Consider the following 26,876-nt stretch of genomic DNA (forward strand, 5'->3'; position numbering starts at 1 on the left):
TTTTTGGAAACAGATTGTGTAAAGTTGAGGGCACACGGCCACACTAAGCACATTAATTTGGCTGTGAGCACAGTTATGCCCCAATGTCACAGAAACTGGTAAATAATCCCAGTGCCCAGACGTGAAGGCATCTGAACTACAGACCACAGCAAACCTGGCCCCCAAAGCACAGGGGGGATTGGGGGTTTGTTCTCCTTGCTTAGCCATGTGCAGTCGCACAGAGAGCGCGTTTAAAAGTCTCTCCTCCCACAGAGCGGGAATGGGAAATGATTCTCAATTTGAAGCCTGATGTGAATGAGGATGTCTGGACCAAGGGGCCAGGGACTGGCCTTTGCTAGAGAAACCACTGTCAAGTTTTAGCAAATTAGGAAAAATCAGCAAATAAGAACAACCTCAGCTATCAGTAACAAAATCCCACAGGGAGCAGTTTCTGGCACTACACCTGCACAACTCTGCTCCCCGCTCTTCTCGGGCTCCTGCTCTCTGCTTAGCTCAACTCTGCTCTGGCCCAGGCAATTCCCGCTCCCATGGAGGATGGGACCACGGCCAGCTATAGGAACTGCAGGATCCAATTCGAATACCTGGCAGTGGTCCAGGTCTTCAGCGGCACTTCGGCAGTGGGTCCTTCACTCGCTCCAAGTCTTCCATGGCACTGAAGGACCCGCCACCGAAATGCCACTGAAGACCTGGAGTGAGTGAAGGACCCACAGCTGAAGTGCCACTGAAGACTCAAGCTGCCGCCAGATGAGTAAAAATTAAAAAGTTAGGCTCTCTTCTTTAAGGCGTGGGGCTCTTATAGGTGCAGGCATGGGGCCCTCTTAGGTGCGGGGTCCAGTTTGGGGGAATCGGGGGAATTGACCTAAAGCTGGCACTGGATGGGACCCCCTGGCCTGGTGATTCCCTCATTACACTGCCCGGCCTGTCAGTCCAGCTAACTTGGAGCTTTGGCCTCTCCCCATTGCCCCTGGGGACTGTCAGTCTCAGGGGCCTGATTTCCCACTGACCCTTTCCACCTCTATTGGTGCTAGGAACTAGCCAACTGACCCCCCCACCACCACACACACTAAGTTTTAGTAAAGGGTCAACAGTCCCTTACACAAGCCAGCCCCGTGAGGGTCACTGATGGCCAGAGAAGGCAGCACAAGCTGTTTCCATGGTGTAATGGGCAACACTTGGGACACTGAATCCTGCAATCTGAGTTCAACTCTCAGTGGGACCTGGTGTTGGCTTGTGGTAAAGCCCTGGAGCTCACAGTCCTCAACTTCCCTGTCTCTAGTTGTACAAGAGTGAGTCTTTTCCCTCCTGCTGGGTGACTCACCCACGGGAGCCAGGTCTTTGGTCGTGATGGCCACAATGGGTTGGGGCTCTAAAACTTGCCACCCTAGTTGCTGATTCCTGCAGTTTGACATGGTGGTTGGGATTCTCGCTGCTTCAGCTGGTGCCCACAAGTTTGGCCCCTGTGCTTCCTGCCACACTTTTCCTCTGGCCCACATGGCGCTTGAAGAAAGGAGTGCCAGGGCTGGGATTAATAGTCAGGGCTTGGCAGGACGGAGGAAGAGCCCCAGGCTGGAGCCCCACACACCTTCCCTCCTCCGGGCACCTAGAGCAGAGGCAGCCCAGCTCTGTCTACTGGATACTCGTAAGGCACTAATCCAGATAGAGGTGGCTGGGTGGCAGAGGGAGTAAAGAGCCAGCAGAGTGGTGCAGCGGATGTGTGCTGGGCCCATAACCCAGAGGTCAATGGATCAAAGCCATTCTCTGATACACGAGCACTTGTCTCTTTTCCCTCTGGGCCTTCAAGCGATCAAAACCCTCGGCTTGCGGGCCCAGCTCTGTCTGCCATGTGCCTGGGCAGCAGCAGGACAGTCTCAAGAGAGCAGCTCCCACCCATTATCTCTTGTAGTGAAAAGGAAGTAGAATTGTGGTTGGAATTTTGCTATTTCTGTTCAGGGAGTCAGTGGCTGTGAGGCAACCCTTACTGATAATGGCAGGGGAAGAGTTCTCTCTTCTGCATTGATGCTGCAATTTTTTGTTGTGTCCTTTCTCTCCCCCTTCAATGCAGGCAGGTAGGCTTGGTGGCTTGGGGATGTGGGTCAAGCCTGGTTTCTTTTGGCAGACACCTGGTTGAGAACTGGTGCTCTACGGTCTTGTCTAAACTGACCAGCCCTAATGTCTGTAGCCTCGTCTCATACTTTGGAAGCCTTTTATTTACCCCTTTCCACTGCAAAAACGACTATTTAGTCCTACTCTTTCTTTCCAAGCTGCTAACCAGTTACTGATCCATGAGAGGGCCCCAGCCATCTGGAGTAGCTTGTGACTGTGAGTGGCAACCTGAGGGCAGATTGTTAAGAAGCAGAGCACAATCCCCAAACTGGTTGTGTGTTCTAGACTTACGTTTCACCAAGTGTCAGATTCTGGATGACACCCCTTTTATGACTTTTTAAAGCAAACTTGCTATTTTTGCATCATTTGAGCGTTCTATGCAGAGGACTAGAAATGTTTCTATTAACCTGAATGTTAGATCATTTTAACATTGGCTGGAATCACAATGTTAAATTAGTTCTTATGACTTTAATAACTGATACTTCCTCTATCTCAGGACTAGCTATTAAACGGTTTTTTTGGACTAGGGAGATGGAATAGCAGCTTCCTCCATCCCTTGCACACATCACCCTGTTACTGTGGCACTGAACCCCCAGGAGCGGTGGACCTCCCTATGGGGAGAATATCGTGGTTGAAGAGCAGCGAAGAAAAATGGTGTTGTCTGTGTTCCCATTTGGTTTGTTCTGAGTATGGTTTTGAGTCGTTTGTAACTCTTTCATCAGTTATTAGTAACATCTTATTATCAGGCCTCTGAACTGAAAGGCTGCTCTTGCAGGTTTTACTTTGTCGTTGTTTGTAGGTCAAACAGCCGCTTTCTTAGGCCTCGTCCACACTACGCATTTAAACCGAATTTAGCAGCATTAAAACGAATTAACCCTGCACCCGTCCACACAATGAAGCCCTTTATATCGATATAAAGGGTTCTTAATACCGATATCTGTACTCCTCCTCGACGAGGGGAGTAGCGCGGAAATCGGTATTGCCATGTTGGATTAGGGTTAGTGTGGCCGCAATTCAATAGTATTGGCCTCCGGGCGGTATCCCACAATGCACCCTTGTGACCGCTCTGGAAAGCAATCTGAACTCGGATGCACTGGCCAGGTAAACAGGAAAAGCCCCGCGAATTTTGAATTTCATTTCCTGTTTGCCCAGCATGGAGCTCTGATCAGCACAGGTGGCGATGCAGTCCCAAACCCAAAACGAGCTCCAGCGTGGACCGTCTGGGAGGTACTGGATCTGATCGCTGTATGGAGAGACAAATCTGTTCTATCAGAGCTCCGTTACAGAAGACGAAATGACAAAGCATTTAAAAAAATCTCCAGGCTATGATAGACAGAGTCCACAGCCGGGACTCAGCACAGTGCTGCGTGACAAGCGTAACGGAAAGCCAAAGAATCAAATGGACGTTCATGGAGGGAGGGAGGGGAGACTGAGGACTCCAGCGATCCCACAGTCCCCGCAGTCTTTGAAAAGCATTTGCATTCTTAGCTGAGCTCCCAATGCCTGAACAGTCAAACACATTTTGCCAAGTGTTTCAAGGGACCCTGGAGCTAGGCAAAGGGGTCCAACGGGCAGGGCCCCTGGAGCTAGGTTTAGGGGCCCCAGAGATAGAGCCCCTTGAGCTAGGGTTGGGGGACCCATGCATAGGGCCCCTTGACCTAGGGTAAAGGGCCCCATGGGTAGGGCCTCTGAAGCTAGGGTTAGGGGACCCAGGGGTACAGGGCCTGCAGATAGGGTTAAGGGTCCCACGAGAAGGGACCTTGGAGCTAGGGTTAGGGGCTCCACGGGAAGGGCCGTTGGAGCTAGGGTTAGGGTTCTCACATGTACGGACCCTGGAGCTAGGGCTAGGAGCCCCAGGGACGGGGCCACAGGAGCAAGGGTTGGGGGTCCCAGGGGTGGGGTGCCTGGAGCTAGTGTTCGGGTGTCTAGGGGTGGGGCCCCTGGAGCTAGGGTTAGCGACCCCATGGGCAGGGCACCTTGAGCAGGGGTTTGGATCCCCAGCAATGGGGCCTCTGGAGCAAGGGTTAGGGGTCCAAGGGGTGGGACCCATGGAACTAGGGTTAGGGGTCCCACTGGTAGGGCCCCTGAAGCTAGAGTTAGGGGACCCAGGGGTAGGGCCCATGCAGCTAGGGTTTGGAGCCCCAGAGATGGGGCCCATGGAGCTAGGGATAGGGGTTCCAGGAGTGGGGCCCCTGGAACTAGGGTTAGAGGCCCCACGGGTAGGGCCCCTGAAGGTAGGGTTAGGCACCCCAGGGGTAAGGCCCCTGGAGCTAAGATTAGGGGTCCCACGGGTAGGTCCCCTGGAGCTAGGATTATGGGTCAAATGGGCACGAAGCCAGGAGCTAAGGTTAGAGCTCCCACAGGTAGGACCTCAGGAGCTAGGTTTAGGGGCCCCACGGATAGGGCCCCTGGAGCTTGGGTTAGGGATCCTAAGGGAAGGGCCTCTGGAGCTAGGGTTAGGTGCCCCACGGGCAGGAGCCCAGGAGCTAGATTTAGGGGCCCCAAGGATGGGGCTCCTGGAGCTAGGTTTAAGGTCCCCACGGGTAGGGCCCATGGAGCTAAGGCTAGGGGCCCCATGGGGAGGTCCCATAGAGCTAGGGTTAGGGTCCCCACGGGTAGGGCCCCTGGAGATAGGGTCAGGGGCCCCAGGGATAGAGCCCCTGGAGCTAGTGTCAGGGACTCTAACCCCCAGATGGCAAAGTTAGTTGTCTGACCGCGAGAGAGACAGGCAACACCAGCAAGGTCCGATCAAAAGCTCTTTATTAACAAGTGCACGCATCAACATAGAGCAGCTTGTCTACCGAGAGAACCAGCCCGCTCTTTAAATCTTAGTATAAGCCTATATAGACAGTTCTGTCGCGTCATAAATTATTCACTGGAGCAACCCACTCTCTTCTTTTAACAACTAGAAACTAGACACCTTTAGTATACATACATACCTAAAGTTAGAAATGTAGGGGAGTTAAAAACAAACAACGAACAAAACCAGGGAGTGAAAACAAGGAGGCTGGGAAACTAGGGCTCTTATCAGTTCTTCGAAGGAGCTTCCCTAACACAGCACATCTGGTACTATGCCAGGAATGCGGCTTCTCGCTTATCTCACTTTTTTCCAGCGCTTGTGAGACATGCTGCTGCTTCTCAGTGTTTTCCACTCAGGAATTACCCAAAAACCTCGGTTAGCCTGACTTTGGTCAGGTTGGCATACCTGGTTTTGTCTGCAATATCTTTATTCAGGCCTAACACTAGGGATAGGGGCCCCACGAGTACGGTTCCTGGAGCTAGGACTGGGGGCCCAAGGGGTATGCCCCCTGGAGCTAGGGATAGGGGTCACAAAAGTAGGGCCTTTGGAGCTAGGGTTAGGGGCCCAACGGGTGGGGTCCCTGAAGCTAAGTTTAGGAGCCCCATGGGTAGGGCCCCTGGAACTAGGGTTAAGGGCCCCAGGGATGCGCCCCTGAAGCTAGGGTAAAGGGTCCCAGGGGTGGGGCGCCTGGAGATAGGTTTAGTGGCCCGACGGGTATGGCCCCTGCAGCTAGGATTAGGGGCCCCAATGGTAGGGCCCCTGGAGCTAGGTTTGGGGGTCCCACGGGTAAGTACTCTGTAGCTAGGGTTAGATCCCCATGGGTTGGGCCCCTGGAGCTAGGGTTAGAAGCCATAGGGATAGGGCCCTTGGAGCTAGGGTTAGGAGCACTGGGGGTCAGGCCCCTGGAGCTAGGGTTAGGGGCCCACGCATATGGCATCTGGAGCTAGGGTTAGGGGACACAGGGGTAAGGCCCCTATAGCTAGGGTTAGTGGTCGCATGGGTAGGGCCTCTGGAGCTAGGGTTAGGGGCCCCACAGGAAGGGACCCTAGAGTTTGGGTTAGGGGCCCCAGGGCTGGGGCTCATGGTGCTAGGGTTAGGGGTCCTAGGGGTGGGCCCTGGACCTAGGGATAGAGGTCCTAGTGGTGGGGTGCCTGGAGCTACAGTTAGGGGCCCCAGGGGTAGAGCCCATGGACCTAGGGTTAGGGGTCCCACGGGTTGGGACACTGGAGCTAGGGACAGGGGCCCCATGGGTAGGGCCCCTGGAAATTGGGTTAGTGGTTCCACGCCTAGAGCCCCTGTAGCTAGCATTAGCGGGCGCATGGCTAAGGCCCTTGGAGATAGGATTTGGGGCCCCAGGGACTTGGCCCTTGAGCTAGGGTTAGTGTTCGCGTGGGTGGGGCCCCTGGAGCTAGTGTTTGGGTTTCCAGGGGATGGGGTCTCTGGAGCTAGGGCTAAGGACCCCACGGGTAGGGCCTCTTTAGCTAAGGTAAGGGCCCTACGGGCAGGGTGCCTGGAGCAAGTGTTAGGGACCCCACGGGTAGGGCCCTTGGAACTAGGGTTAGGAGCCCCAGGTATGGGGCCCCTGGAGCTAGGGTTAGGGGATGCAGGGGTCGGGTCCCTGGAGCTTGGGTTAGGGGCCCCACGGAGAGGGCCCCTGAAGATAGGGTTAGTGGCGCAAGGGGTAGGGCCCCTGGATCTTTGGTAACGGACCCAAGGGGTAGGGCCCCGGAAGCTAAGGTTAGGGTCCCATAGGTAGGGCCATTGGAACTAGGATTATGATTCCCACATGTAGGGCCCCTGGAGCTAGGGTTAGGTTTCCCAGGGGTAGGGCCTCTGGACCTAGTGTTAGGGGCACCACGAGGACGGCCCCTGGAGCTAGGGTAAGGTCCCACGGGTAGAGCCCTTGGAGCTAGGGTTAGGGGAACCACGGGTAGGGCCCCTGGAGCTAGGGGAAGAAGCCCCACGAGTAGGGCCCCTAGAGCTGGGTTAGGGAAACCAGGGATGGGGCCCCTGGAGGTAGGGTTAGGGCCTCAAGGGTTAGAGCCCCTGGAGTTTCCATTAGGGGTCCCATGGGTAGGATCCTTGGAGCTAGGGTTAGGAGCCCTAGCAGTAGATCCTCTGGAGCTGGGGATATGAGCCTCAGTGGTAGGGCCCCTGGAGCTAGGGTTAGGGGTCTCACAGGTAAGGCCTCTGGAACTAGGGTTAGGGGCCCACAGGTAGGGCCCCGGTAGCTAGGGTTAGGGGCCCCAGGGGTAGAGCCCTGTAGCTGGGTTGAGAGGTTTATTTAAAACAGACATACATCTTTTAAGATCTGCTTCAGAAATGCTAATGTTGATATAAGCAAAAGTCTTCATAGTGTTCCCCTGGTCATCTTTCCTGATAACAATTTCCGCATCTGTAACATTTCCAAACTTGCTGAATCTTTCCTGCAGTTCAGCCTCAGATACTGTATGGCCAAGTCCTCCAACATATAAACGTTTTAAAACTTGTTTTTTCTCCATAATAAAAAGTCAGACTGTTTCATTTAGGACGTATGTTTTATCCTTCGCACATGTCCAGCCAGAAAAGGGTAGGACCTCTGGAACTAGGGTTACGATCCCAATGGGTAGGGCCCCTGGAGCTATAGTTTGGGGCCCTACGAGCAGGGTCCCTAAAGCTAGGGTTAGGGGCCCCAGGGATGGGGCACCTGGAGCTAAGTTTAGGGGCACCATGGGTATGACCCCTGCAGCTAGGGTTAGGGCCTTAAGAGGTAGGACCCCTGGAGTTTGGGTTAGGGGTCCCACATGAAGGGCCTCTGGAGATAGCATTAGTGGCCTGACTGGTAGGGCCCCTGCAGCTAAGGGTAGGGGCCCCAGGTTGAAGGGCCCCTGCACCTAGGGATAGGGTCCCTACGGGTAAGGCCCCTGGAGTTAGGGTTAGGGGCCGCACAGTTAGGGCCTCTGGAGCTATGGTTAGGGGCTTCACATGTAAGGCCCCTGGAGCTAGGTTTACGGGCCCCATGGGTAGGGCCCCTGAAGCTAGGGTTAGTGGCCCCAGGTATAGGGCACTTGGAGTTACTGTTAGGGGCTCCACGGATGGGACCCCTGGATTTAGGATTAGGGACCCCATGGGTATGGCCCCTGGAGCTAGCGTTAGGGGCCCCAGGGGTAGTGCACCTGGAGCTAGGATTAGGGGTCCCACAGGTAGGGACTCTGGAGCTAGTGTTAGGGGCCCCACGTGTAGGGCCTCTGGAGCGATGGTTTGGGACCCCTTGGGCAGTGTCCCTATAGCTAGGGTTAGGTGCCCCAGGGATGTGGCCCATGGAGCAAAGGTTAGGGGTCCCAGGGGTGGGGCCCCTGGAGCTAGGGTTAGAGATCTCACGCTTAAGGCCTCTGGAGCTAGGATTAGGGGCCCACTCGTAGGGCCCCTGAAACAAGGGCTATGGGCCCCACGGGTTGGGCACCTGGAGCTATTGTTCGGGGCCCCAGGGATGGAGCCTCTGGAGCTAGGGTTAGGGGCCCATGGGTATGGCAACTGGAGCTAGAGTAAGGGGCACAGGGGTAGGGCCCCAGGAGCCAGGGTTAGGGGCCCCACGAGTAGGGACCCTAGTGGAGTAGGGACTATCTGTGTGGGAGATGGGAGAGCAGGGGGTGACGTAAGGTGAGGGACAGGACCTAAGCCTGTAACTCCAGCTAGGCAGCGGGGAGGGGTCAGCACCTTTGCCTGGGAAGCTGGACACAGGAAGGGGCCGGCTGGAGGGAGTTAGTTCAGTTTTGGTTTGGAGCTGGGTTATTGGAATTCAGGGATTCCCAAACTGGGAACTAAGCTTTCTGAACCCCCAGAAGGACTCGATCGAGAGGTCCTGGTTGTGCCCAAAAGCTCTGCTGTATCCTTCGTTCCTGCTGGCCAAAAAAACCTTTTGTTTTACTGGCTGGCTGAGTCACTGTGTGTCCCAGGAAGAGGGGTGCAGGACCGGATTCCCCCACACTGCGTGACATAAATATCTGTGCCCCCCACTAACCCCCTAAGCCCCTCTGGGACCCCTGCAGCCTGGACGTAGGTATCTGTGCCCCCCACGAACCCCCTAAGCCTCCCAGGGACCCCTTCAGCCTGCATGTAGGTGGAACCCTTCTGCCAGGCTGAATTGATAGCAGCAAGGACTGGGTTCAATACATAGGGGTCCCTTCCCTACTACGTAATGCAAACCAGCTCGAGCCCCCACCCAGTGACATGGGAAAATTTTACATACGCACCCCTAGGTGCCTCAAAGAGGTGATACTTCCCCTCTCGCAAGCACAGAGTCTGGGTGTAGCAGAAAATGTTTAATAACGTGAGATAAACAACATAGCATTAAATTGGGAAAACACCTCAATTAGGCCGTGTCCTTTTCCCTGGGCTCTTGAGTCTAGCAATCCCCAAATCACTCCAAGACTCCAAAGTCCAATACCTCAAATGTTTCAAGAGTCCAGCAACCCCAAAATCACCCACAGGTGCGCAACCCCAGAGTTCAAGAGTCTATCTGCAGGGTTTTTCCCCCCTGCCAGCCTGGGTAGAAAGGAGCACTTTACGTGGTCCACTGCTGACTGCCCTGCCTCTCTGTGGGATTCTGCTTCCACCTTCCCCATGAACTGCTCAGCTCAGTCCACCAGCTACTCTGTGCTGCCAGCCGACCGGTGATCTGCTCCAGCTGTCCTAAAAAACTACTCAGCTCCCCTCACTCCATGGGCTATTCCAACCATCCCACAAACTGCTTCTCTCTGTCAGCTGCTCTGCTCCACAACATAACTTCAGACTCCCTTACTGGCTAACAAAGCTCTTTAGTGATTTCAGCTCAGGAACCTAAAACTTCAATTGCTAAAAGAATCAAATTTCAGCTTTACTCTTCAACTGCTAAAAGAGAAAAAAGTGCAATTCATGTTTTTGGTTCACCCAAGGAGCTCACTCCCTTGTCTAGCGAGTGCCACTCAATCGATGGTGAGAATCCCTGTCTCAAAGCAGTTTCACAGTTCCTCATCCACACAATCAGGGTGACAACACTCCACATCTCATGCCCCAACAACAAATAAACCGGGGATACCACAGCTGCCAAAGCAGCCATCCCAGGCTGTCGTTGCCGTGTCAGGAGGGTTGGGTGTGCCTATGCAAACACGATCAGCCCCTGAAATTCTTTTCTACACTCTCCATAATTCACCACCAGATGTCAAGGTAGAGTTCATCCTGCTTCTGCTTACATAGGTATCTGTGCTCCCCACAACCCCCTAATCCCACCGGGACCCATCTAGCCTGGATAAAGGTATCTGTGCTCCCCACAAACCTCTAAGCCCCCCAGGGAACCTGCAAGCCCAGATGTAGGCATCTGTATGCCCCACAAACCCCCTAATACCCACAGGACCCCTCCAGCCTGTAGGTAGGTATCTGTGACCCCCAGAGCCACACAAAGACCCTCAGGACCCCTACAGCATGGATGTTTGTATCTGTGACCCCCACAAAGTGCCTAAGCTACCCAGGGACCCCTACAATCGGGATGTAGGTATCTGTTCCCCCCCAAAACACCTAATCCCCCCCGAGACCCCTCCAGCCTAGACATAGGTATCTCAGACCCCACAACCCTCCTAAGACCCCTGAAACCCCTCCAGCCTAGATGCAGGTATCTGTGCCCCTCACAAACCCCCTAGGCCATGATGGGACCCCTCCAGCCTCGACATAGTTATCTGAGCTCCCCCCACCCCCCCTAAGGCCCCCAGGACCCCTCTTGCCTGGATGAAGGTATCTGTGCCCCCCACAAACCCCTAAGCCACACCAACATCCCTATAGCCTGGAAGTAGGTATCTGTGCACCCTCACAAACCCACTGATCCTCCCAGCGACCCTACAGCATGGACATAGGTATCTGTACCCCAAAATGCCCCAAAGCAACCCTGGAACCCCTACAGCCTCGAAATAGGTATCTGTGCCCCCCCACAACTCTCAAATACCCCACAACCCCTCCAGCCTGGAAGTAGATATTTGTGACCTCCAGGAACCCCCTAAGCCCTCACCAGTGCTTCTCCAGCCTGGACATAGGTATCTCTGCCTCCCACAAGCCCCCTAAGACCCACAGGTCCCCCATCAGCTTGGTTGTAGCTATGTGTATGCCACACAAACCCCCTAAGCTCCCCAGGGCCCCCTCCAACCAGGACATAGGTATCTGCACAACCACAACTCAGGGAAGCTGGACACAGGAAGGGGCCGGCTGGAGGGAGTTAGTTCAGTTTCGGTTTTGGTCTAGGTGGTTGGAATTCAGGGAATCCGAAACTGGGAGTTAAGTTTCCTGAACCTCCAGAAGGACTCGATTGACGGGTCCTGCTTGTGCCTCCAAACTCTGCTGTATCCTTCACTCCTGCTGTCCAATAAACCTTCTGTTTTACTGGCTGGCTGAGAGTCACCTTGTGTCCCAGGAAGAGGGGTGCAGGACCGGACTCCCCCACACTCCGTGACAGACCCTAAGCCCCTCCGAGACCCCTGCAGCCTGGACGTAGGTATCTGTGCCTCCCACCAAACACCTAAGACCCCTGTAGACCCCTCCATCCTGAGCTTAGGTATCTGTGCCCCCTCACAAGCCCCCTAAGCCCCCCAGGGACCTATACAGCCAGAACATTGTTATCTGTGCCCCATATAGACTCCATAAGCCCCCCAGGACACTCCAGTGTGCACGTAGGTATATGTGCCCCTCAGAAACCCCCTAACCGCCCAGGAAACCCTACAGCCTGGATGTAGGTATTTGTACCCCCACAACCCCCCTATCCCCCCGCCGGGACATCTACAATCTGGATGTAGATATCTGTGCCCCTCACAAAACCTCTAATCGCCCCTGGGACCCATACAGCCTGGACATACGTATCTGTGCCCACTCGAACCCCTAAGACCCCCTGGTACCCCTACAGCCGGGACACAGGTATCCTCGGCCCCCAAAAATCCCCTAAGACTCCCAGGATGCCTCCAGCCTGGACGTAGGTATCTATGCCCCCCATGAACCCCCTAAACCCCACTGGGACCCCTAGATCCTGGAGATTGGTATCTGTGTCCCCCCAAAAACTCTCTAAGCCCCCCAGGGACCCCTACGGCCTGGACATAGTTATCTGTGCACCTCAAGGCCCCTAAGATCCCTCAGACCCCTACAGCCTGGATGTAGGTGTGACGATGCTCCCTGTGGGAGCCAGCTGAGGTCACTTAATCAGGGTGAACTGCAAACAAAACAGGGCAGACAAATCCCAAATGCTGGTGGTGATTTCAATACTTAGATTTACCAAGCCAGCACAAAGCAGCTTCTGTAGGACCTCACTGGTTACTTAGAAGTTTAAGCCATGCAGTTCCCTTAAAGTACCCAGCCTCAGGCCTCCGTCCAGACACACCTGTCAGATATGATGATGATTCCTGAAAATCTTACTTCATCATATAAAAGGAAAGATTCTTCCAATCCCAAAGGATCAGCCACATACTCAGGATCTATTACAACTTAGATCTTACCTAAAATACATGCTATAGCCAATTCTTATTAAGTAAGCTAAAATGTATTAGAAAAGAAAAGAGAGAGAATGTTGATTAAAAGATTAATAGACATATAGACTTGAATTCAATTCTTGAGGTTCAGATACATAGTAGAGGTGAGCTTGTAGTAGCCAAAAGTCCTTTTTGAAATAGTCCATAGGTTATAGTCCAATTTCCATATTCAGGGTGGCTCCAGTCAATGACTGGGGATCACAATCCTTGTGGCTTAAGGTTTCCCCGTCTTGAAACCCAAAGCAGATCTGAGATGAAGAAGGATCGTGTCCCAGGCTTCTTATACATTTCCAGCAGCCTTTCGGCCTGAGAAAACAATAGGCTTAGCTCTCCTTCCAAACATCCTGGCAATTAGTACAGGGTAATTTATTCATTAAACAGTTCAAATAGAGGTTACCACAACCTTCAAAGAGACACATAGACAATAATACTATTTCACTCAAGTACCATCATAAATGTTAATATTCCTTTTTTGCTCTTTGAATTAAAATTATAGCAACAGACAAGACTTGTTTGCTTACATCACAAGACCTGAGCAAAAATCTCCCCTTCTACTTCTAACAATGCAGACTTGCATTTCAAAGCTCTGTTCATTTACATATCTTGTTAACCAGTTCTTAAGGTTCACCCATGGGTCAGGTCAATCGGTGAGGTGAGTTAATTAACTCTTTCTGGCCCTGTCACCTTTCAATGAGATATTAGATTATACTTATAATGTCACAGTGGTGGTGAGTCAACTGCTGCAGCTCCCCGTAGACTCTGCCTGCATCTCTCACCAAGCTGGAGTACAGCAGTCAAGGGGAGAGCACTCGATGTGTTGCATCTATACTAGACGCGATATATCGACCCCGCTGGATCGATCGCTGCCCACCGATTCGGCAGGTGGTATAGACATACCCCGAATATCTGGTGATCAGAGCTGGACCCCGGAGGGGGACACATTGAAGGAACTCAGGGGTTAAGGTGCCTCTATTGTCAACTGTCAGGGCTGCTGTGGCTCAGAGGAGGGTGCTTGACTACCTGGCAGGCTTAGGTGCCGCAAACCTGGGAGGCGGGAGAAGTGAAGCGGTCACGGTGTGCTTGGGGTGCTCGTGCTCGGAGCAGGGGTGAGCTGGGGCGAGGGGGGGAGCTGCAGGGCAGAGCGGGGGAGTTGCCACAAGAGGGGCGCCTCAGGGTGGAGGGGGGAGCTGCCACGGGTGGGGCGCCTTAGGGCGGGGGCGCGGGGGAGGAGGGCGCAAGGTGGAAGTTTCGCCTACGGCATGAAACATCCTTGCACGGGCCCTGCCCCATGCCCTGCCTGCAGCCAGCCCTGCACCCCCTGCCCTGCCCTGCCCGCAGCCAGCCTCTGTCTCCATCCAGCCCTGCACCTTCTGCCCTGCCCGCACCAGCCGCATCCTCCCTGCCCTGCTTGCAGCCAACCCCACAGCCAGCCCCTGACACACCCCCTGCCCTGTCTCCAGCCAACTCCTGCCTCTCCCCCCTGTGGCCCTGCCCAAAGCCAGCCAGCCCCCACACACCCCCAGCCTGCACCAGCCCTGCACCCCCTGTCTGCAGCCAGCCCCGCACCCCCTACCCTGTCTCCAGCCAACCCCTGATGGACCCCCCAGCCTGAAGCCAGCCAGCCCCGCATCCCTTGCCCTGCCTGCAGCCAGAGCCTACCTCCAGCCAACTCTATGTCCACTGATGCCCTGCAGTTCCCAGGGCAGTAACCATGCACATCTGCTTCAATGAAGGGGGCAGGGAGCAGCTGGGACCCACACATGTGCACACTCTTGAGTGACCAGACAGCAAATGTGAAAAATCGGGACTGGGGTGGGGGTAATAGAATCCTAGATAAGAAAAAGACCCCAAAATTTGGACTGTCCCTATAAAATCGGGACATCAGGACACCTTAGCACACCCCCAGGACTCCTGAGTTCCATTGCTGGGTTTCCTATTGGTTCCACTGCTGGTTGTTTTCCTTTTCCTGGGGGGACTTTCGGCAAGTTGCTCCCCACTCTCGGGCTCTGTCCCCAGCAGTCAAATGGGGATTTCATACTTTCCCGCTATTGGAAAGTGCTGGGAGAATCCCCCAGCAAAAGCTGCTCTGACAGTGCTAAGCAGCATCTGACCATTCAAGGTCAGAGCTCGGTACCTGGGAGGAGTGTTTGGCTCTGGGGTTTCACTTCAGCCCAGTCTAGAGAGAGGGGCCCAACCATGGAGTTTGGCTCAAGAAGACCAAGTGTCCAATTTGTTAAGGGCGTTTTGAATTCCAACCCTGTGCTCCTAAGTGCTGGGTGTCAGTTGCAAATTTTAGAAGCATGCTCTCCACTGCATTTTCCAAATCATTCATGAAAATATTGAATAGTATCGGACCGCGGACTGATCCCTGCCGGACCCACTAGGTACACCCTCTCCGTTGGACAGCCAAACATGGAGAAGGGCTCCTGGAGTCTGGGCTTTCAACCAGCTCTGCACCAACATTGCACTGATTACAGCTGGACTGCATTTCCCTCGTTTGCTTGTGAGAATGTCCTACGGGACTGTGTCAAAAGCCTTAGCAACCCCAAGCTAGATCCCATCTACTGTTTACCCACCTCCACCAGGCCCAAAACCCTGCCAAAGAAGGAAAGAGGATTGGTTTGGAATGATTTGTTCTTGACAAATCCCTGCTCACTAGTCCTAAGAACCAAACTATTCTGTAGGTGCTGCTGACAAACTGAGTGCTTAAAAATGTATTGCAGGATCTCTCCAGCAATGGCAGTGAGGCTAGCTAGTCTGTAAGTCTCAGGGGTCTCTTTGTTCCCCTTTTAGAGAAAGATCCTGTCTTGTTCATGGATGGGAAGAGGTTCTTTTTCAGGGATCTCAGACGAGAACTGGGGCACAGCACCTGGTTTGTCAAGGCCACAAAAAAGGAGGCAGGAACCTCTTCTCTCCTGCTGGCAAAGAACCCCAGGTACCTGAAAGACAGGGACTCACATCCCTGAATGGGCTTTTAAAAAGGCACTGGTTAAAGATTGGCCCCGACCATTTCTTGCTTCCATAGACTAGACATTTTAGCAAACTTTAGAATTCCTTGGAGCTAAACACTGTGAAACTCCCCTTTCTCCTTCACAGAGGGCTTTAACGCCCCTTATCTCACTCAGGCTCACAACTGCCCGGAGTTTGAGAACTGTCCCTGTTCCCATTGGACTGATGGGAGGAGCCTGAGGTGCAGAGAAGGGAAGTGACCTACCCAAGCGCCTACACAGTAAGGTGGTGGCAGAGCCAGAAAGAGAAGCCACCAGTCCTGACTCCTGTTCTAACAGACAATAACCCCCCCAGAGGCAGGGATAGAGCTCAGGAATTGAGATGGTGGGGAAATTTCATTGAATCCATTTCTGTCGGAAAATCCCATTCAGGCTAATCCGGTTTGTTTCTCAAAATCATAACAAGTGGGATGAAAGTTCTTTGCAAAAATATTGTATTGCAAAACAAAAGCATCTCCTGTTTGTCAGAGTGTGTTAAATTGTCTCCTCGCACACAAAGAGGAGACACTTAGATCTCAAACATTAGATAAGATGCTTCAGTCTGAGCTAAGTCATTGCTGCTCTTAACAATTTCAAAATAAAAAAATGCAAAAAAAATAGACTATTTCAGCTATTCTATTACGTGTTAATCTGCTCTGAGTAAACGTGATAGGACACCTCATATTATGCCCTACTCCTAGTGACACTCTCCAATGGATCCCCATCCTCCACCCACCGTCGGGTAGGTAAGAGTGGATCATTATTATTTCTACTTGAAAGAGGGAGAAGCTAAGGCTGAGAAAGGAGAATTGACTTGTTTTAGGTCACACAGCCAGTCAGAGGCAGAGTTGGGAATAGGACCCAAGAGCCCTGATTTTCAAACTACCCATTGGATCTTGAATTTCAGACACTGAATGACCTGAATAAAGTGCTCTCAGATGAGCTCCAGACCAACAACAGTGACAGTAACTATTCAGCAAGTATTTGAGGAGAACTGCAATGTTAGAGAGAATCATGAATTGCTCAGAGACAACTAATGCAGAGAAGCGGCAAAATTCATCAAACATAGAACTGGTTTTGACTTATAAAGAGAAAAACAAGGACCTGAGTCTCCTCCCTGTCAATAACCCCCTGCTCAGCCAATCAGGGTAGAGACTGAGGATGGGAGGCTGAGGGATCTCACCAGAGAGCCCAAAGGATGGCCAGGTCACCAGTGGGGATCACTTCCCGAGCAATAGTTCAGCCTCACATTTTTGGGTAGACCTCCCACAGTGAGAACTGCAGAGCACTGCCCTGCAAAAAACTAAAAAAACCACATACACACTCTCTCTCTCCCCCTCCCTCCTGGTGTTGGGAGGGGAACAGGTAAAAGGACAAAGGAAACAAGAGAAGAGAAAGGAGGGAGGGAGCGATGGAGGAAGAGGTGAAACAAAAAGGACAAACCCTAATGTCCCCAGTGATTCTAAGGGACAAAATCCCAGGTGCAGAATAAAATTCTGCCTCCTTAAGCTCGTGTTTTCCATGCCTCGAATTCACCTGTCACCAGATGGATCAGACTGAACAGCTTTCAAACCTCCAGGAGGCTCTTACCTTCTAAACAGGGACGGCTGTTTTCTAGTAAAATCACTACAAGGGAAGGAGAAACCTCGAAAGAGGTTCCTCCTGGTGCTCACGTCCGTGAACCCGAATACTCTCTCAGTCCTCAAAGAGAGACCTGGAGAAGGAGACTTGCTGAAGCAAAGCCACAGGGGTCTCTGAGGTTTCCCTGGCCCCTCACCCCTGTCCTGCCTTGCTGATGTCAGCATCTCTCTGTGAGGTCACCAACTCCCCACCACCTTGGACCAATAAGTCTTAGGTCCTGCAAAAGGCCTTTGTGATGTCACTGCCACATCCCTCCTTTGCTGTGCCAATGTCCTGCCCCTGGCCTGGACCTTTGGAGGTTTGAGCTACTCCCTGTGGATCACTCCACTCAAGGAGCGTTCATTCTAGTCAGCAAGCCGGCTAGACAGGAAAACATCAGACACTGTTCCCAATGCTACACTCAGTTTTTCAGAAATTAGTCGACTTTCTGGCCAGAAGAGACCATTAGATCATCTAATCTGACCCCCTGCATGTCACAGGCCTCCTGTATGACACAAGAGCTACTTTGGGGACAAACATATTCAAGAAAGGCATCTAGTCTTCATTAAATGACATCAAGAGATGAAGAATCCACCCCTTTCCTTGGTAGCTTGTTCCTGTGGTGAATCATCCTCGCTGTTGACTATTTGTGCCTTAGTTGTAATAGGAATTTGTCTCTTTTCAACTTCCAATCATTGGGTCTTGTTATGCCTTTCTCTGCTAGATTCAAGAGCCCTTTAATAACCAATCTTTTCTCTCCATTAAGGCACTTCAACACTTCAGCGAAGTCACCGTTCAATCTTCTTTTCATAAGATAAACAGGTTGAGCTCTTTCACTACTCACTAGAAGGTATTTTTCTCCAGCCCTCAGAACATTTGGTAGCTCTTTGCTGCCCTAGCTCAAATTTCACAACATCTTTTTCAAATGAGGACACCAAAACTGAAAGCTATTCCAATATCAGTCTCACTGATGCCATGTCACCTCCTGTGACGTTATTGACATAATCTGTAACTGTGCAGATCACTGTTGCGACCACTGTTCTATATTTGCAGCCAATACTGTAGAAAGGTTGTCATGTAAGGGGTCTATGGAGAGGTTCTGATTGGCTGATTATAATGATGCTATCTCTAGATGTGTATCATTTTTGTAGTTGATGTTATGAATATTGGCTCTATGCTGCCCATATTTCAAACTTGTGCCATAATGGGGGACAAAACAGCTACCTTGTTAGAAGTGGCTTTGCCAATAGAAGGAACCTGGGATTTAAACTCCCAATGATCGCACTGTGTTTGGGATCCATTTGAATTCCTCTCCCAGGTCTTTGACACTTTCATCTCCACTCATAGCGACTCTGATAGAGGATTAAAGAAGTCAAAGCATCATCTCCAAGCACAGACAACGGAGAATGCTTCATCACATGACACTTTGAGAAGTGGATGGATAGAACGTGATGAAGATAAACTCTGCCCGGCTCAGACAAAAGATAACAGTTGTGCAGTGATGAGGAAGGAGGGAATCTCTGAGTCACGCGTCCACGGTCGTGTCTTCACAGTGCTCCCAAGCTGGAGAGTGAAGAACCCCCTCGGTCCCACCGTGAGACTGAGGAACAGGAGGCCTGTCACCCCCATTCCTGCCGTCCTGCATTCCTGGTGTCCAGCATCCCAGAGGGCCTCCGTGCCAGCAACGAAACCCAACCGTCGTCTGGACTCCCCAGTGCTCCTCCTCAACGGCTCTAAATCAGCGGGAGAGTGGAAGGTCCTGGGCGTCGCGCCGGCACCTGGGATCCACTGCACCTGAACAGTGGGGAAAGGTTTCTGTGCTGGGGCATTGTTTAGTGTTTTCTAGTTTCCAAGGGAGGGTTTATGGGCCTGAGCGTTAAGCTCCCAAACCCAGTCACTGTTTCATTGTATTCATTAAGTTCGCATTTTCCCCTGTTCCCCCAGCTTTCTGTACCTTTACCCTGACTACACTTACCTTTGTTTGTGCCAAACCACCTTGTCTCCTCTTTATTTTATTTACACCTCAGAAGGAGGGAGGCAAAATCCACTGGTGATAGAGACAGGAGGGAGTCGAGTTTGTATCTTCTGAGAAAAGGGGCTTTTTTCCTTTCCTATTTCTCCCCTACCATTTCTAACATTTTCCTTTGAAGCGTTGCCTTATTCAGCTTGAGGAAACATTAGCTTTTAAGATAAAAACTACGAAATACAGAACTAGAGACATTTTTTAGAAATCTGGGATTTAGACATTTTATTTAAAGCCGGTGGGGGGTGTTGGAGTTTCTGAGAAGGTTTTTGTTTGCAAGAAGCAACATTGTTGTGTCTGTTATTGTACCAAGTGGGGAGATGGTTGTCTATAAAGGAAGAGTCAAGACTAAACGCATCCAGTGAGGATGGGATTTGAACCCATGCAGGCAGAGCACAATGGATTAGCAGTCCATCACCTTAACCACTGGGCCACCTCAACTGACCTGTAACAAAAGGGACAGAAGGAGAAATCTAAGGCCGACAGAGATAGGGACACAAAGGAGTTTTTAAATACTAAGCGTAAGCAGGGTCTGAATGAGCTCCCCCCTCACATCTAGTGAGGAGCTGGGGAAAGACTTCAGGAACAGACCGTACTTGCATAGACACACCTACTCTGCCTAGCTATGCAGCATGATGGGGCCGCTTCCCCAAAATGACCAGTTTTGGATGGTGTTGGGTTACAAATCACTTTAGGATTGAGTGGAATAAAATGTTATTCTCCTTCCTGTATGAGTGAAGGGCAGCAGAACAGACCTAGTCCATCCTGATGGAGGGGTGAGGTGAGGTGAGGGTGAGGAATAGCTTTTATTGGACTGCAGAGAAGGATTGAGGACATCACGCTAAAACAGTGGTCCCCAAATATTTCACATTGTGCCCTCTTAGCCATGGCTGTGGCCCCTCGGAAGCCACGGTTGAGAAGCAGGGCTGGGAGTGGGGCTGTTGCTTGCTGGGGAGAGGGGTGCGGACAGGGGCAAGGGGGTCATCGCTGGGCTGGGAGCCAGAGGCCCAGACTGAGGGTGGGGTTGGGGAAGAGCTGGGACAGAGTGGGGCTGAGTGGTGCTTCATCCCTGCCCTCCATGGGGGCTGACTCAGGCCCTGAGGTGCCCCCATGAATGTTCCTTTGTGTCTCCCTAGGAGTCATACCCCACATTATGGGGACCACTGAACCCTACTCGCTAAGCAGGGGCTAGTGATACCAAAGCCCAGGGAAAGGGAGAACAAGTGTGGGGGCCCCAGCACCAGAACCATGCACCCCCTTCTGTCTGTGGCTCTGCCCCCTTCCACCCATAGCCCCATCCACTATCACCTCTGTTCCACCCTTTCCCCCACCAACCCCACCCTGTCACTCCTTTACCCCTGCACCGCTGCGGCCCTGAGACCAGAGAAGCTCCGTACCCCTGCTGCAGCCCCTGGGCCGTAGCAGGGAATGGGAGCTCCTCCAGCCCTGGGGCTGACATAGGGGAGACTTTTGCAGGGTGGCCTAATTTGGCCGGGGTCCCAGTCATGGGCCCCACTGTCCCCTTGGTGATGCAAGGTTCGGGGAGACTGAGCCACCCCTACCTCCATTACGTGCCGTCCAGGCTACCACTGCTCAGTGTGGGGCCAGTCTCCCTGTGTTTTCTGCTGCTTGTGCTGGGGAGCCTGGCCGGCACTAGGGGTGGGGCCCCCAGCAGCCACCCAAGGCTCCAGGGGGTCAAAGGGCACCGTGTGGCAGTGCAAAGGTGCTCACTGCTTTCCCCTGCCCCAATGCTCCTCCATGGGCCCATAGAGGGTTGGGGGGAGTGAGGAGCAACACTATGTGCTCCATGCGTCCTGGTCACTTTCCCCACCTGGGCTGTGCTGTGAGGGGAGCATCAGAAGCTGCTGCTCTCTGCCCTCCCCTTATGCAGCCCAGCTGAGGAAAGTGACCTGGATGCAGGGAGCTCGGATGACGTCACTTCTCATCTCCCCACCCCCACAGCCCCTAGGGGTACCCGGAGGAGCAGCATCCCAGGGAGGAGCAATGCTAGCTGCTCCATGCACACAGATCACTGTCCGCACATGGGTGCAGGAGGGGGCGCAGGGGTTGGGGACAAAAGAGCGGGGGAAGGGGTTGGGGTGAAGGGAATTCAGGAGGGGGCAGTGGCTGGTGGCACAGGAAGGGGTGCAGGGGTTAGGGGTGAAGGGGGTGCAGGAGAGGGTCAGTGGCTGGTGGCACAGAAGAGGGTGGAGAGATTAGGGTGAAGGGGGTGCAGAAGAGGGGCAGGGGTTGGGGCGCAGGGGTTAGGGGTGAAGGGGGTTCAGGAGAGGGGCAGTGGCTGGTGGCACAGGAGGGGGTGGAGGGGTTAGAGGTGAAGGGGGTGCAGGGGATGGCAGTGGCTGGTGGCACAGGAGGGGGTGGAGGGGTTAGAGGTGAAGGGGGTGCAGGAGATTTCAGTGGCTGGTGGCACAGGAGGGGGTGCAGGGTTTAGGGGTGAAGGAGGTGCAGGAGAGGGGCAGTGGCTGGTGGCACAGGAGGGGGTGTAGGATTAGGGTGAAGGGGGTGCAGGAGAGGGGCAGGGGTTGGGGGGCAGGGGTTGGGACGCAGGGGTTAGGGGTGAAGGGGGTGCAGGAGAGGGGCAGTGGCTGGTGGCACAAGAGGGGAGTATGGGAGTTAAGGGCAAAGGGGACACAGTGTAGGGGTTAGGGCACAGGAGGGGGCAGGAGATGGGGTGAAGGAGGCACAAGGGTTGGGAGTGCCGGAGCTAGGGGGTAAAGGGTGAGGGGGATCGTCCAGGGGCGATGAGGAAGTGCCAAAGTCTAAGTTTTAGCCAGGGCACCATTTCCCCTAACGCTGATCCTTGGTAACATTTCTTGCTGGAACGGGGAGGGGAGAGAGATGAGGCGTTTTCTCTCTGTTTCTTTCCTCTCCATTTTCTGCTCCTTCCTTCAATTCCAGAATCCTCCCTTGTGTTTCAGACTGTGCAGTGACGCCCTCCCAACCCCAGGCCTCTGGAGCCTTTGGAGCAGAAAGATCCCAGGAGCTGAGGGTGAATCCAAGAGTGAGTAGCTGGCAGGAAGGAGTCCTAGCAGTTCTTCTGGGAGCACAGGTGAGGAATGACTCCCCCTTCCCTAGATTCTCCCCATGGGAACAGGGAGGGTTGTGTGATAAATTCCTGTAACTCTTCTGCCCCTCTGAGTTGGCAGAAACAAGGGCTGGGTTCAGTATCTAGGGGTTCTGCTTCAATAAAACAATACAAAAGTGGCTCGAGCCCCCACCCAGTGACCTGGGACAATTACACATCACCCCCCTGGGTGCCTCTAGGAGGCAATACTTCCCCTCTTACAAGCAGGGATTCTGAGCCGCTCCACTCCACCAGCCATTCCATGAACCACTCCAGTGGTCCCTGCAAACTGCTCTGCTGGGGCAGCAAAGAGCCACCAAATGTTCTGAGGGCTGGAGAAAAATGCCTTCTAGTGAGTAGTGAAAGAGCTCTACCTGTTTAGCTTATCAAAAGAAGATTGAAAGGTGACTTCACTGAAGTGTTGAAGTGCCTTCAGGGAGAGAAAAGACTGGGTATTAAAGGGCTCTTTAATCGAGCAGAGAAAGGCATAACAAGACCCAATGGCCGCAAAGTGAAAAGAGAAATTCATATTACAAATAGGGCGCAAAAATTCAGCAGTGAGGATGATTCACCACAGGAACAAACTACCAAGGAAAGTGGTGGATTCGCCATCTCCTGATGTCATTTAATGAAGATTAGATGCCTTTCTGGAATGTTTTTGCCCCCAAAGTAGCTCTTGTGTCATACAGGAGGCCTGTGATATGCAGGGGGTCAGATTAGATGCTCTAATGGTCTCTTCCGGCCATAAAGTTGACTAATTTCTGAAAAACAGAGTGTAGCATTGGGAGCAGAGTCTGATGTTTTCCTGTCTAGCCGGCTTGCTGCCTAGAACGAACACTCCTTCGGTGGGGTGATCCACAGGGAGTAGCTCAAACCTCCAAAAGTGCCTGGCCAGGGGCAGGACATTGGCACAGCAAGGGAGGGGTGTGACAGTGACATCACAAAGGCCTTTTGCAGGACCTCAGACTATTGGTCTAAGGTGGTGGGGAGGTGGTGACCTCACAGAGAGATGCTGACATCAGCCAGGCAGGACAGGGGTGAGGGGCCAGGGAAACCTCAGAGACCCTTGGGGCTTTGCTTCAGCAAGTCTCCTTCTCCAGGTCTGTCTTTGAGGACTGAGAGAGTATTTGGGTTCACGGACGTGAGCACCAGGAGGAACCTCTTTTGAGTTTTCTCCTTCCCTTGTAGTGATTTTACTAGAAAACAGCCGTCCCTGTTTAGAAGGTAAGAGCCTCCTCGAAGGAAGGGGTATCATGGGGGTGTCACAGTTCAGATGCCAATGCCCCACCGCCCCCACTGTAAGGAAGCTCCTGCCACCTGCTCTGTGTTTGCAGGGCGGGAGAGAGCAGCATCCACGGCAGAGATTTGCTCCTGGCTGCCGGAGCAGAGCAGCAGGCTTAGCTGTCAGAACTTCCTGGAGCTATGAAAGGGGAGGGTCCCATGGCTCTGTAGCAGAATGCAGGGCAGGCGAGTTCACGGCAGGCATTATGGGATACTGGAGGTGGCCAGTTATGGTTATATAATGAACAGCAGCATCTACACTGGCACTCTGTCCCTTTAAGTTTGCTGCAAAAAGCTCTAGGCCTCTCATCGAAGTGGTTTTATTTTGTCACCAAAACAGGGCAGTTTTGTCACCAGATGTGGCATTGCAGTGTGTACACCAGCCACGAGCTGCCGACCGAAGGGGAGTTGTGAGTTTTTCACAGACCTGAGCAATATAATTCTGCTGAAATAATTTTGTAGTGCAGACCTGGCCAAAGATTTACACACACACACACACACACACACAGCTTGAAGGAAAACCTCATCTGCTCCTCCGCTTTGCAGAATCCAAACACAAGCAAAGCTTGTCAGGTCCTGGTGGAGATGGCAGGGAGTCAGGTGTGGTCAGACACTGTGTTTTAACCAGATGCAAGCACCATGGCTTAGCTGGCTAAAGCACTTGCATTGTAAGCAGGAGATCCTGGGTTCAGGTCCCTAGGGGAGTGGCTTTTGGGGTACATGGTATTGGCTACTGTAAGAAAACAAGATTCAGAGCTAGATGGGCCTTCGGCCTAGCCCAGTGTGGTTTTTATTATGGTTCAAATTATGCTCAGAGCCACTGATAATAGAGTTATTGAAAGTTTGGGAGATAAGAGCTGAGAGGACAGTGGTCCAGTCCCCTCGCAGCTGACCCCCTCCCTCTGAGACAGGGGCAGGTCTGAGCTCTCGCACCAAATGCTCATTGTGGCTGCCAGAATCTGTGGGCAGCTCATTTAATTTGCATTGAGGGTTGAGTCCTGCTTTGTGCCCAGTGTCTGAGAATGAAAATCCTAAACCGCCCTTTGAAACAACAAAAGCAGCAGGACGTGTTATTGTCCCTGCCCCAAAGCAGACAGACCAATGGAGAAATGCCACTGAGTCCACGGTAATACTCCACTGCCATTTTACCTTTTTTGCTTGCTAAACTCCCTCCCAACCTTGTGGGGTCCCAGACCCCGGTATTGAGCCTGAGCTGAGATGTCTACACTGCAAATTTACCACCCCACGGCCCAAGCCCCAGGAGCCGGAGCTGGCATGGGGCAGCCCTGGATGTTTCATTGCAGTGTGGACATAGCCTAGCATTATGTCTACACTGCCATTAGCACACCCAAGTCACTATTCCCAAACCCTGGGTCAGCTGATTCAGGCTTGTGGGGCTTGTGCGACAGGGTAATAAAATTACAGTGAATACACTTGGGCTTGAGCCCAGCCTCTGAGACTCCACAAGGGGTGAGGGTCTCCGAGCCTGGGCCCAAATGTCTACACTGCAGTTTTTAGCCTCACAACCTGAGCCCCAGGAGCCCAAATCAGATCATCCAGGCCAGCCAGGCCACAGGGATTTTATCTCAGTATAGCTGCATTCTCAGGGTACGTCTACATTGCAATGCAAGCCCAGGGTTAGCAGAAGTCATGTCAGCAGCCCCAACACATAAACCTAAACTATGAGGAAAAGACCCACCCACAAATAAGCTGGGCAGTGTCCTTCTCCCTAAGGTTCATAAGTCCAGCAACCAAAAGTCATTTAACATGAGCCATCTCCTCTCTGCACCCCACTCACAGCTGTTGTCCTTAGTCAGTGCAAGCCCAGAGGTGCCTCTGTAGAGTTCATCTGCCATCCTGGGTGGAAAAGGGGGAAAATAAGAAGGCACCGTACTCACTATGTTGTCTAGGGACTCACTCACCCCTCCACAGCCACCCTGTCCTAAAGTTGGTCTAACACATAAATTTTAGCATGAGGACTCAGACCCCAGCCCACTTGGCTTTGGGACCAATGTCCCCTGCCTAGCAAGTGCTATTGAATTGAGGGTGAGTCCCTCCATCTGGGTCTGCAAAGCACAGTTCTGCTGCCCTCGATTCACACAACAAGGACAACAACCCTTTATTTCTCCTGTCCCAATAACAAGGAGACTGGGAATCCAACACCAGCCAAAAGTGATCATTTTGGCAAGCAACCCAACATATTCCCAACATACTGTAAAATCCACATGAAGACTTATACACGAAACCTTGCAAGAAAATCTTCCTGAGGGGGTCTGAAGCACCTGTTGCTGGGGGGAAGGAAGGAGCTGTGGGTTGAGATTGAGGGGCACTGGGAATAGGAGGGGGTTGTGGGTTGGGACAGAGGAGAAGGGTGAAGAGGAGCAGGCTCTGGTTGGGAGTGAGGAGCAGTGAGCATAGGAGGGACTGAGGGTTGGGACTGAGGGGCACTGGGCAAAGAGGGGACATGGGTTTATGCTGAAGAGTATCCTCATTTGGGGATCCAGCAGAACAGGGGAAGGCAGGTGATTCTAATTCCATAGGGATATTTTGTGTGTGTGCGTGCAGGGGAGGAACATGCTATATGCCCAGAGGCCTTTATTCCTCCAGCCTGCAAGGACAGAGGGGCTGTCAGGAAGTTGCCCCTTCAATCCCCCACACACAAAGGCCCTTCTTAGAAAAGGCAAAATCCTGAAGAGAAAAAACATCAAAGAAGACTCCAGAAAGACAGATTTTTAAGATATAATGAGTAGTTTATTACCTGACCAGGGACTTGAACCCTCAGATTAAAAGTCTGATGCTTTACCAACTGAGCTAGTCAGACTCACAAATAAATACAGCAAGTTGGTGCAGAGGAGAAACTAGTCAAGGAAACAAAAGCAGGAAACAACAGGGGAAACCTGCTGCTCTCTCTGGCCTGGTCAACACTACGAGTTTATGTCCAATTTAGCAGCATTAAATCACATTAACCCTGCATCCGTCCACACAAAGAAGCCCTTTATATTGATATAAAGGGCTCTTAATACCGGTATCTGTACTCCTCCTTGATGACGAGTAGTGCTGAAATCAGTATTGCCATGTCAGATTAGGGTTAGTGTGGCTGCAATTTGACGGTATTGGTCTCTGGGCGCTATCCCACAGTGCACCATTGTGACTGCTCTGGACAGCAATCTGAACTCGGATGCACTGGCCAGGTAGACAAGAAAAGCCCCGTGAACTTTTGAATTTCATTTCCTGTTTGCCCAGCGTGGAGCGCTGATCAGCACAGGTGACTATGCAGTCCCAGAATCAAAAAAGAGCTCCAGCATGGACTGTTCGGGAGATACTGAAGCTGATCTCTGTATGGGGAGATGAATCTGTTTTATCAGAACTCCGTTCCAAAAGATGAAATACCAAAACATTTGAAAAAATCTCCAAGGCTATGATGGACAGAGGCCACAATAGGGACTCAACGCAGTGCTGA

General features: G+C 52.5%; 1 protein-coding gene and 1 non-coding gene across 2 annotated transcripts in view; both read right to left on the reverse strand.

Moving 5' to 3' along the window:
* The window catches only part of LOC127054176 (zinc finger protein 850-like), a gene marked incomplete at both ends in the record, with an annotated part of 1,166,641 nt that overhangs the window by 1,132,040 nt on the left and 7,725 nt on the right, over nucleotides 1-26,876 (reverse strand). The gene's annotated exons all lie outside the window — the stretch shown is intronic.
* Nucleotides 19,410-19,492, reverse strand: TRNAS-GCU (transfer RNA serine (anticodon GCU)). The gene has a single exon. It is a non-coding gene; the product is annotated as a tRNA-Ser (tRNA).

Source organism: Gopherus flavomarginatus, chromosome 6 (assembly GCF_025201925.1).
Source record: "Gopherus flavomarginatus isolate rGopFla2 chromosome 6, rGopFla2.mat.asm, whole genome shotgun sequence".
In the NCBI taxonomy this organism is placed as follows: Eukaryota; Metazoa; Chordata; order Testudines; family Testudinidae; genus Gopherus; species Gopherus flavomarginatus.